This window comes from Photinus pyralis, unplaced genomic scaffold, assembly GCF_008802855.1.
Source record: "Photinus pyralis isolate 1611_PpyrPB1 unplaced genomic scaffold, Ppyr1.3 Ppyr1.4_LG7, whole genome shotgun sequence".
In the NCBI taxonomy this organism is placed as follows: domain Eukaryota; kingdom Metazoa; phylum Arthropoda; class Insecta; order Coleoptera; family Lampyridae; genus Photinus; species Photinus pyralis.
This window is the reverse complement of record NW_022170738.1, coordinates 26,345,891-26,359,100: the sequence shown is the minus strand read 5'-3', so window position 1 is coordinate 26,359,100 and position 13,210 is coordinate 26,345,891.

The following is a 13,210-nucleotide window of genomic DNA, read 5'->3' as shown; positions in this document are numbered from 1 at the left end:
CATATTTGGCTCCGAGTATCCACTTCTTAAAGTACGGCATTATAAGCGTTTTCCATAGAGATTTCACTGTTTTTGATTGTTCAATTTGTATTCACTTCAGTTAATGAGCGTGGTCTCTAATAGCAACGCAGATATTCTGGGTTTCCATATTCCACATTTGATCGTTGAAATCTTCTACAGACGAGTTCATCTATTTTAGGTATGTCAATTCTGTCATAAAGTAGCTATTTCAAAAACGGCTAATGAAAATATCAACATATATTTTTGAAATCGGAGAGAAAATACCTATTTAATTTTGAAAATATACAGGGTGTTCCATTAGAAATTTACTAAATTTGTTTTTTTTACTTTACATTTTCTGTTGATTTATGATAAACCTCAAAACTTTTGTATTTTAAGTTTTTTCTATCTCTTGTAATAAACGTGCTACGCGCTGTCTAAATATAGGTACGGAATAACCCTGCATAATATAATGATTTGGTATTTCTTGATTTTTAAGGGTTACAAAGAAGTAATATAGGTACTCGGGAATATATTGTACATGCAACAACCTTACTCTAGCACTCTGTATTGTAAATAAAGAGTCATTTGATAATATGTGATTATCGATATATGTATTAATAATATCGGAGCCTAATAAATTATCGATAATCGTAATTTAGATAATTATACGCTGTGCCCAAGATAAGGATGGGCGTCTCCAGAACCATAGAAGACACGAAGTTGGCAAATTATGGAAAATTTGCGCAATTAAACAGTAATTAATTTAAAGAAAACTAGAAAATTCCGATTACCTACTACCGAAAATATGCCAGAAAAACGAAAATTTGTCGTTATTTGAACAGATACAAAAAAATTAAAAACACTTTCTCATTGGAAGAACTCAAACAGGCGCTACCAAGTGAGGAACTGGACACCACATCGCCAAGCCACGAGCTCACCGAAAGTCTCGTCTCGGGATTTCCAGTGGTACAAGGAGGAAGGGCGGTCGGTAGACACAGGACAGCGGGAAACCTCAAAAAGGAAGCTGGTGACAACACCACAGGGTTCGAAGAGAATAAACAAGAGAACACTACTTAAACGACAAGATTATTCAGTTAATAAGCAAAGTTGTGCACAAAATGGGACGTCTAGAGAAGGTCGTACCGAGGCTCGGTAAACAACCAGAGACACCCGCCCCGGCGGGCCAACCAAACGTGTACGCCAGGTGCAGCACCATCATACGCTGGGAGGGGCAGGAAAATCCAGAAGATGATAGACGACGGCCGAGGAGGTGTGGAAGGCAGTGCAGAAAAAGTGGTCGCGCGGCTCTTCCCGGGAGTAATTGCTTGTACGCACGGAAGGTCGTAGAGGTAACGAAGTAACTTTACGGTGCTGGAGGCAGGCGAATCATATGCCGACCTTCTAAAAGGAACCTGAAGAGCCCTGGGCGGAGAAGGCAGGGGAATCCTAAAGGGGATGCACAAGACCAAAGAAGGGCGATGTGGGGGAGGCTCGGGAGAGGCTGAGGAAGGTGCTGGCCGCAGCCACATATAAAGTGGAAGGCGCGTGGATCACATCCGAGACTGGATGAGGCAGCAGAGGCGGAGTACATAAAGTCGAGATCAGAGCAGTGCGGTCGAGCGAGAACGGGCAAAAGTCGGCCGCGATTCTGGTCGCCAAGTTGGACGGCCTAGTAAGGGTTTGGGTGAGAATCAGCCCGTGCCCCATTCGGAAAAGGGCGGATCTGAAGAAATGCCCCAAGTGTTGGGGGATTCATCAGGAGGCCACGAGGTAATTAGGAAGGCCGAACGCGGACGGGGTCAAAAAGTAAGGTTGGTGGACAGCTCATACAGTGGTTACTCGGAACTGCGTCGCCCTTCTTATGTGAGTGTTACTCTGTTTTAAGTGTCATGTAAAGCTGTTTTTGAAGAAGCAGTGCCGGCGCGCCGCGTTTTATGTTCAAGCGGCGATCGAGTTTTTTTATACGAACACCAGTGTCCGTCCGTTTAACAAAAACGAACAAAATTATAAAAGTGTTACAAATAAATATTAACAACAGACGAGAGACGAGAGGGATATTGGGACGAACTGGGCCCCAAAAAACCATAGTGACCGGGGACATAAACGCGGTATCTCCTACCTGGGGCGCAACCGCCACATTCTTGCAAATAACTATAGAGCAGATAATCAGCCCTGTGATGCATCAGCGAGGGCCGGATAAACCATAAGGCGAAATGGGCAATTGCCACGGGTGAAAAGCGAATGGGGGCGAAATTTGTTAGGCTAATTCTTCCTATAATTTAATAATTATCAAACAAAATACATATGAACCCGGCTCTGAATCTGCCTATACAAAAATTCTAGAGTTGTTCGGATTTATGGAAAGCCTAAATAAGATTTTATTTTCTGATAAAATGTTTTTTTCGGTTAGTTTTCAAAAAATAAAAATGTTTATTGAACTTGGCGGACGGATCTCTATCCATCATACATGGGGGGGGGGCAAGATAGTTTTATTTGCCCAGGGCGAAAAATGTCTTAATCCGGCTCTGTAGCATCCCTAACATTAAACTTAACGTGCAGGTTATCTTTAAAAAACGTTATTTTGCCCATACTAAATACCGTTTTGTGACGTTAAGTTTGACGTGTGTGATACATCACGAGGCTGAATATCTTTTTAGTTAAGCAAGAAAATAGTAAGAGTGGATTGGGTTGAAGTTTAAGGTCAGTACTTTTACGTATTGGTCCGAAAAGTTATTGCGTATATACAGGGTGAGTTTTTTTTTTCAGTTTAAGCATTGAGATCTCGGAAACCGTAAGACCTGCCTTATTTATTTGGTGGTTTGTTACAGTTTGATGCTAATAGTGAAAGTTTTTTCAATTGAACCATAAGATTTATTTGGTCATTTCTGGTTCCATGCGACACTTGGACACCAACTTTCAGCAGAAAATAGTGCCAAATAATGAGCAAGTAAGATATACGCCTCGTTTCGTTGCCAAAAATTTGATTAATACGCTTTACCTCTTTTACCTGTTCGCTTAAATATAGTGTTTGTATAAATAGAATAAAGACAATATCGGGAGTACTTACTTTACTGCGAATCGAGCTCCGAATATGAAATGTTTTATACTGTATTCGAAGATTTAATTAATTAAGTCGTTTTATTCACAGACGGTTCGTAATTATAAGACATACTATTTATTAAAGGCGGATCTAACAAATAGATGAATTCCTATAAATAGAAGTTGATATAAGATCGGATCGAGGCCCGCATCTTGAATAAATTGCTCAAATTCGACTCCTTTCAGTTTCGAGAGCCACAATAAAATGATCCCTTTATGTTTGTAATACGAGTAATATATTTGCCCCTCGTTTTTATCTCTGGGGCGAAATTTTTAAAATCTTCGATTTTGTCACTTGTCTCACCAAGGTCCGCTCAAGAGGTGGGTGGTCTTCATAATTGTTTATTAACTCGGTCAACGATCTTAACCGGCTCCGCAAGAATTTTCCTTCCCGGTATGTGAGAAATCTTCCGACTTTTTAAATTAAATTAAATCTCCAATTTATAAGTAAAGATATGTTAAAAGCGGTAACAGTTTTCGGTACGTCACAGGTAAACACCATCGGTAAACATTTTCATGATGAGATAATGTCCGAAAGGAGATTCAAGGATAAAACTTCTTTGCCAAAAAGTATGACAATCATCAATGTAATTAATTCACATTTTATTCATTATTCAACGCGTTTGCTCGCGACAGCTACGTGTCATGTTGTTGCTTGCAATGATGAACCAATTAAGATAGGTAAAGGTTGACAAGTTAACTGTCTGCTGCATGTACCAAATTCTATTTTTGCGTTTGCGTTCTTTTTTTTCATGTGGGACAGATGTCAACTATAGAAACGAAAGGATGCTGTTGGTGTGATTTTTTTGGTTACTTTCTTATTAATCACATCATATCGGAATTTTTTAGTTGAATTGAATTTACTTTTTAGAGGATCATTTTTAGGTGTTGCGTGAATATTTCCTGTTTAGGACTGGTTTAACCACTGCAGTAAAATAAGTGGCCAAGTAATGCAGGACGTGTGCACAAGGGGGTAAGAATATGCGGGACAGCTGCTAATAATAAAAGAATTGACTAATGACTACTACCAGCATAAGAAGTGTTGAAATAACCGAGGAAATAACAGTTTAAAGCTAAATTTTTTTAAAATTAAATGGAACATATTTCCCCTAGTAATAGTAATAATATGTACATAATGGCGGAATGTTTAGTAAAAAAAAGTATGTGTTATACTCAAGCAATATAAAATGTACTTTTGCGCATTACATTGGTATACTCTTAGAACAAAAATATTTCTAGCGTATTTTAAAAGGTGTCAAACAGAAAGTTAGTGTTCTTCACAGTGGTCACAACTCGGGGCACAAAGTTTTCCGAGGTTCAGCAATCTAGCCAATTTTAAGTACGTAAAACCATTTTTTTTGAAAGGGAACAACGTATTTTTTTATTATTTTAGTTGATCAAAAGGAGCTTACGAGGGTGCTTATTACAAAAGTTTCGTTATAATGATTGAATAATCTGCCGTTTCCAAAATAAGTAGACGAGGTCAGCTAAAAAGTTATCGGACTTTTTTTTTAATAAAGCACCTTTTATATTTTAACCTAAAAAATAGCATATTGAAATTTCTTCAAAAATTTACCTCACCAGGGATGATATTCAAAAAAAAGGTTCCAATGATTAAAAAAAATAGTTGAAAAAAGATTTTAAAAAATTGTGAAAAGTGCAAATGATTGAAAAAATATAAAAAAAATTCAAAAACAAAACTTTGCTTGAATCTTTTTGAATGAATATGGAACTTCTTTAGCGTTAAAAAGAGAATTGAATATGTTATCCTTTTAAATTAAAAGTACCTATATAGGGTATCCTATTTCAAAAAAATTAGGTTAGGTCCGATGACCGTTTTACCTCGTATACTTATTTTGTAAACGGCAGACTATTCAACCATCATTATAGAGAAATTTTGTAATAAACATGTGTCTTTAAACTAAGAAAATATATATTCATTCTGAAATTGACAATTTTTAATTTTCCCCCCGTACATCTTAAGCGAGCGAATAGTTTCAAATTTTGATTCAGAATTTGAATTGCTTTAGTCTTACGTTGTTAAACAGAGAATTTAATATGCCATCGTTTAGGTTTAGATCAAAATATACAGGTTGAATTGACCATCCTACATTACCCCATTTCGAGAAGAAAATACACCGATGGATAATCTAGAAAATAAAATATACAGAGCGTGCCATTTAAACAGATTTGGTTAGGCCCGATAACCTTTTTACTCTCGTTTTTACCTGACTCAGTATTCTTATTTTAAAAACGATTTAACAATCATTATAAAAAAAAATTTAAAATTTAACACCACAGGGATGGTTCAAGTGATTCAAAAAATTAAAGATTCAAAAAATCATATAGTGTTCTATTAAAAAAAGATTAATAATTAACCAAAATACTAACAACAGAAAAAAAATTGTGTAAACTCTCGGTTTGGCTTTAGCACCTACAGTAATGTTGGGTCACCTTGTATTGGTGAATTTAAATTTTCTTTTACACTAAATGTTGTCACTAATTCAGACTGAACACTACTTCGATCATGGTATTTAAATGTGCAACCAAGGTGATTTTGTTTAAGAATTACTTAATTGCAATGAAATTACGTGTTAGAAGATTAAGTTTATATTCTTGTACAAGTGTGATCTCCGATCATTGCGATAAGAGCGTTATCTCTGGGTGAACTAACTAGTTTTAAGATAAGCACATCTTATCTCCATCTCCTTCTATCATCTTTTTGATGGGTAATTTGCAGTGTTTTATGCATGCTTTTATATTATCGTTTAATATTATTTAAATATGTGCATGTAAAATTTATGTTGCGACAAACATCGGTAGTGGGGAAGTCCGCGCATAATCTGCTGCATGTAAATAAAACTGAAAAGTAGAATAAATTAATAAAAAGTGTATGCAGATAATTCAAATATTTTGCAAATCTTCGGTAGTCGGCAGGACGGTGCGGTATTCTAATTGAAACGGTACGGTTCTGTTGGGCGCCACCAGGAGATTTCAACCCTTGCCCTGGTCAAGGGGTGGTTTGCGGAACGGTCTCGGAAGCCACGGGTACTCAAACGGAGGAGCGATCTTGCGAGAAAATGACTGGCAAAACTCTAAAACATAATTACGGCACACGGGACGGTAGCAATTTTCCAAATCGGAACGGAAGTCCAAATGAACTAACGGTATCTACTTTATACGGGAAAACGAAACAAGGAAAACAAACTAGGTTTCTTATAAATAACGAAAAGAGAAATTATCAAGCCTACCTTGAACTTGAACGGTGCGGTGTCGTAAAATTAAAAACACTAAATCGGCCTAAACTGCACGCGAGCAAAGTGAAAAATGCCAAAAGATCCTTTCTAAATCATACTACATAATATGGAATTCCCAAAGTATGGAAAGCATCGGAAGTCCTAAAAATCGGGAACTAATCTTGAAATTCATGTTAATTAAGCGCGCTTCGTTTGACACTAGAGACAATCTAATCAGACAAGGTTTGCTGTTACACATCTGATTAGCTACAAGTATTAATACTCACTTATTTGCCCGGATTAAAATCCAAAATTCGGTAGTCCAGTAATGCCCATTGTCCCATGGAATTTCGTGTCAATCGCAAAAGGTCTGCAAATTAGTTTTACAGCATCTGGATTTGGTTACGGCGGCTACAGTACGACGCTAGAAATTATAGCAATTACTTTTACCTTCTCCTAGTTAATAACTATGTAGGTCCAGCAGTTTCTTGTACCGAAGTATCCCAAATTGATGTCACATCTCGATTCCGTGCCTTCATGTACCGGGTGGTCATCAAGGCTGGCAGATCTCACAGCGGAAAATGGGCGCTTTGTTACACAATCAAACTTTTTGTGTTAAGAGTTAGACCTTATTATAACATTTATTTTAATATTCACACGTCAACATTCTCTCTTCTACAAACCGCACTTGTTATACTTTCTGATTGTTTTAATAGCAACGCTATTGTTACCAAAAATGTAACCAAAAATTTCATTCTCTCTTTTAAATCATCCACCAGTCTATTATAGCGCGACGTTGGAAGTGATGGGGAATTCCTTGAAAGAATTGGAACACTTCCGAAATTGAAATAGATGCAACATTCTTAACGTACATCTAACAATAGTCTAATAATAATAAAAATGAAAGTGCCAAAATTACGAAACGTAACAGCCTTACACCAATTAAACCCAAACGTGTATTTTATCATTGACAATTAACTATTAAGAAAATGTATAGTACAATACCACCAGGACCAGGACAACTTTGCGTATTCACACGATGATTAATAAAAAGTTATTTTTTGAACTCAAACGGGAAGCTTTTTAATTAACATGGAGTTCATTGGAATCCTCGTTTAACCAAATGAAGTTAAACGAAAAAAAAAGTTTAATTAACATCATTTTAATGTGCTAAAATTAACGTTTACATGTTTTGCGGGAAGTAATATGTTATTTCTTTGTTGCAGGTGAGTTGGTGCATCTGTTCCGCCAGAGCAAAGTAGATCGGTAATATTACAAATAAGAATGGATTAACATGATATATGTTTGGAAAATTGCCGTTTTTGAGGTCTCTAAAACGACGAGTAGGTGTGACGTCCGCGTACTCAGTTCCAGGAGTTCCTAGAAACCTATTGCAATAAAAGGAAACTTATTACAGAAAGTGTGAATTGATTTGATCAATTGCGACGGACACATGTGCGCAAGAGATACCTATGACGTAAAACGTGAATCCGCGAATCTCCGTCATGTCAACGTGATTAATTTGAAAGTTGTGTTTACTTCGCGATGTTGGATGATAGGTATCGTAAACGTTCTGAGGTCATTACATTCCTTTTAGATGGTTTATTATGTAGTCATCCATTGAGGTTACGTTAACATTTACCTGTACCGTTCGTAGCGTAGTGTAATTAACATGTTCGTATATCATTTGCGTTAAAAATTTATTATCGGCCGATTTCCCCAAAATCATTTTTAATGATACGTTATGTACTAATATTAACGAATGTTGAATTAGAAGGACGTTTAGTCGTTTACCGTATACGAAAAATACAATTTTTAAATCTCATTAGCACAATTAGTCAATGGAACCAGATTTATCTTTATTGCAGGAAGTTTTTAATAGTACTTTTGGGCGATTACAAAAAAATAATCATTAAAATGTGGCGAAAGGTAACATTCACTGAAATTTAGTTGTTAATGGTTAAAGCCCAATTTCGTATGGACAATACCTACGCAATTTAATCCCATGTACGGTACGTTCACCTCGAGGCGCTGACAAGGTGCTTGTAGTTGCTCCTGAAAATTAGCCTTGATACAGGAAATATCAGGGACAGATGCAGGTAATTAACCGTTTGTATATAGATACTCATCATTGATCGCTATATAGGGGTTTTATTTGTTGAGGTTTAAGGAAACAGCCCATAAAACATATATTGTTGAGAGTGATACTGATAAGTGATAAGATATGCAAATTTCCGCAATTGGTATCGCCTAGCCTAGGGTATCACTACTCTTTTTCCTTTAAATAGGAGTATGGTTCATCATCCATAAAACAACTGCTGATTATTCTGTCAAATCCGCTCGCGCCATATATTGTATTTATACAGGGTGAAAATGTTGTCTGGAACACTGAATATATCTTCAAAACAACATATTTTTGAAGGAACTTTTTATGATATAATTATAAAAAGGTTGCTACCAATGTATATGTACTTTAAGTTTGTGGTCAGTCCCTTACTTATGCATGGTCATAACTATTTACCTAAATGTGAGTTTTTCTGATAAATTTGACATAGGTAATGAAAAATAGCCATTGAGAGAATATGCCCCCCCCCCCCCTTCTCCAAGCTGGCCACAAAATTAAAGTACATACATTGTTAGCAATACTACAATAAAGCTTCTTTAAAAAAATGTTGTTGTGAAGGTACCTATTTGTTTCAACTGTTACAGGGTGGTCATTTGAAAACGAAACAGAGCCTATTTTGGGGACCTCAAAACATCTACGAAAAAATCCTCGGACCCTTCAATTTTTTATTCAAGGGGAATCATTTTTTTTTAAAAGCCCTAGCGGGGATAACAAGCGCCCCCAAAATTTTAAATGGAATGTGGATTATAACCCTTAAGTTTTAAATCGCTTCTAATTTGTTTAGCTGATACAGGGGCTGATAAAAGTTACAAAAACGTGTCAACATTTTCTTATGGAAAAAAATGCTTGTAAATGAATTAGTTAAATAACAAAAATAAATACAACAATAAATACAAAAAATGTTGTTCCCCTACATTTTGAACCGTACTTGTTGATTTTTTTCTTTTTAATAGTCGTAGGTACCTATTGCAATGCAACGGAAATCTTGGTTATTGTTGAGAGCGTTACTATAGCAGCATTTTGAAGTTTAATAGTGATTGTCAATTACTGTTGTCACTGACAAATAGCGTTTTAAAGTTATTTAGTTGCAACATCGGTACATTGAACAGTGATAGTGGTTTATTGCTGAAAGAGTTGAAATAATTTCTCTCGTAATTTCTCTTTTTTTGCGAACAATGAAAATGCTAATTGAACTGCCCAGCTGTTTAATCTACAACACCAGAATGGGCAGGTCCTTCGTAAGTGGGTAGGTACATTTTGGAATTGGGTTACGTTGCGCTAATAAGCCCCCCAGGTATGATCATGAAATTGATAGAAATGGATAGAGGACACCTTAATTACATGTTATCAGTTAAAAAATTTGCGGAAGAAGCCTTACATTTTCCACAATCTTCATTCAAAGTTCACTTCATTTCGTCGTAAGTGAAGTTACATTACTCCAAATTTCATGATTGTTTTTCAGTTGGTACTGGTGTTCTTAACATTCCTGAGTGCCAACTTTAGTTAGTTTCTTAAGAGGTTATGTTATTTTTCCACGATTTAATTAACTTTAAACAATGATATACAATGTTTTAAATTATACCATAATAGCAGTAAGTAGTTCTCTACATCCTACATTGCTAAGCAGCGATCCATGGAAAATGCGAGTGATGTTCCTTCCCCTCTCGACCGTATTGGGCGGTGGATGCTAAGCGTCGATTCATATGAAACATGCAGGAAGTGTCCGGGTTTCCCCTCTCGGTGATCGATACCAAGAAATTTTTGCCACATGCAACCTTCTCTACGACATCCTTCTTCCCTAATGCATTCAAGTTTAGACTGTATAAGCTTCAAAAAGTGGTGTTATTAAAATGTTAGTCACATGGAAGTGTCGCTTATTTGCTGTTTAAGTCGAACAAAACCTAAAATTGTATTGTATATTATACCTGTTGTACTACTTTTATTACATTCTCTTAATATACACGTTAAACCCAACATATTTCATTTTAGTAGGCGAAGAAGTTAACATAACCTCCTACAAAAATTTACTGTCACCTTTGTTTATTAGGGGAAAAAGAGCTGTCACATAAAATTTTTCAGTTTCACCAACTTAAGAATTACAAAATATACGTAAAATAACACCAGATTTCCAGAAAATGAGGTGAACTTTTAATTAAGATTGTGGAAAATTTAGGTCCTCTTCCGCAAATTTTTTTAATCTAAACGTGTTATTAAGGTGTCCTCTATCCATTTCTATCAATTTCATGATCATACCTGGGGGGCTTATTAGCGTAACGTACCCTGGAATTGGTTAAAAAATTTAGGGAAACTGAGTCTATGGCTAATAAAAACCCAGTAGTAAATGAAGCCTCCGAAGTGGCTATGGCAGGCCATATTGTGCAAGATCCCACACTGACCACAAGGGAATTGTCAACCGTGTCTGGTATTACTAGAAGCAGCATTCAGAAGATATTTAAAAAAAACACAAGTTTCATCCGTACAAAATACATCTCGTACTCTTCCTTTTTCCTAAATAGTCCAGTCAACCTGTGTTTTTAGTGGGAAAAAAATAGTATAAAGCTAATTTTTTCCCCATCGACTACTACCATTTAGACAAGTGTTTAGCCAAAAGTCCCCGCCCCTACCCCCCTTGCTTCACCCCCTGTGCTCCCGTGAACATGAAAAGTGTAGGGGTTTCGTAAATCGCGTCTCTCTCGATTACTAAACAACATATCGGATTGCAATTTGTTTTATTCTCTTTGCTATAACATTGTCTACAAATAAGTTTTCAATTGACTTTCGTCGTAACTTTTACCGTTTGTTGGTAATGACTATGAAAAGGTAAAAAGTGGTATATTTTTCGGCACGTAATTTTACTTTTTGTCGCAGAAATTTTCACGCCGACATTTTATCAAAAAATGTTGCCTACAAAAGATGTAGCTCCCATTATTACCTTTAAAATGATATGACATAGTACGTACTTTGTTGAAGAGCCTGCGAGATTCAGCCGGTGTAATGCAGAATGCGTACCCAGTCGTGGCGGGTTCCGACGAGATGGGCGCGGCGTTGCAATGCTAATGTTGTATAGTGAGTGTTTTTTTTTAACTTTAAGGTACACTATTGCATTTTCTCTAAACAAAACCTAAATTCCACCCTTTTTAGATTTGTGTCAAATATTAATAAGTCCTTGTATACAGCTAAAAATCGTATTTTAAATAGTTTTCTATTACCCAAAATCGTCCTGAAACATTCATTTCCATGCTTACTTTCTGTCAGGAAATTTTAGTTTCCATGACAGGCATAGCAGACTACGTTTTCTGTCGTTTGTCACTTTACTGGCCGCACCTGTCACTTTACCGGCCGCACCGTCACTTTACCAATTACCGGCCGCATTTGTGACATTTCCAACTGTCTATTAAGACTCCCGTCATCACTGAGATTGACATTAATCAAAAGTTCTATATTACAAAAATTGAAATTTGATTTTAAAATACGATTTCGGGTAAAATTTCATACAAACCTCGTAAAATGACATTACCTGACACGGAAATTAAAGTACTCGACAGTAATGTATCATTTTCCTGACTTTTATGTAAATAACTATTGTTTAAAAATGCATGTAATATTTTTTTTATGTTATTTTAGAACAAACTAATTGCGGTATCTTAATTTGAAGTAAAAAATATTTTCAGATTATTCACATTAAAAAATAAATTGATGTTGATCATTTCCGATTTCCTAAACTTCCAGGACAAGTTCTTCATTTTCCTTGACTTCAACCAAAGTTACATTACTGCATGATCCGCCACAGCTCCCACACATTTCTGTGCAACAAGTAATGCTTTATAGCAGCTGCCATTACTTTTGCAAGCCTTTTTGCAGTTGCAGGATCCAGTTTTGAATCTGATAGTATGCTCGATAGACGATAAGCGTGTTGTTCAGAAGCACCAGATGTTGGAGGGGGGGATGCGATGTTAAATTTGGATTTTAATGACATTTTTGCAACAGCTTTAAGTTACATTGAATANGTCGGGCCATAAACTTTACCTTCGGGATTAAAAGTACTACTTCAGTCCCGCGGTATATAATATACTATTATGATCGACTTGGTTACTGTCTTGCAGTTAATGGTGACTTATTCGAACATTTATTGTAAATTGTTATATTAGGAAACCGTTTTTAGTCATTTGGTCTTTCTTTATGTTGAATTCGCTCTAAATATAATACTTTTTAATAGAATTTGATGTGTTTTATAGCAGACATTCCATGGCATGACGGATATTGGCGTAGTTTTTGTATTATAAAATTCCATGGCATCACAGATTATTGAAAAAGATGGCGGTTTTATTATTCCAATTTCCGCCTTTATTATGCAAAAAATTGAAAACTAATACGGTTGATTGACGTAAATATTTTTTTTCTACAAAAAACCTTACATTTTTGCTCCAAAATAATTTGGGGAGCCAATAATCGCATGTTATGAATTTTACATTGAAATCCCTATGATGCGTTAGGCAAATCACCACTCTGTATATAAATACACGATCAAACGGATCAATTACGAATGCCCGCGAAGGTTTCGGATGTAGTAAACGTGGGCGAGATGAACCGGAATATGTCCTATCCGCGTGCCAGACGTCTGGCTATAGGCCTTACGAAGTTCGCAGGGTCTGCTAGTTAAAAGGATGAAATACGATAGAAACTCCAGACTTTATGGCTTAACCGATTTCCAAAAGCCATTAAGATACAAAGCCTCATAGAAACATAA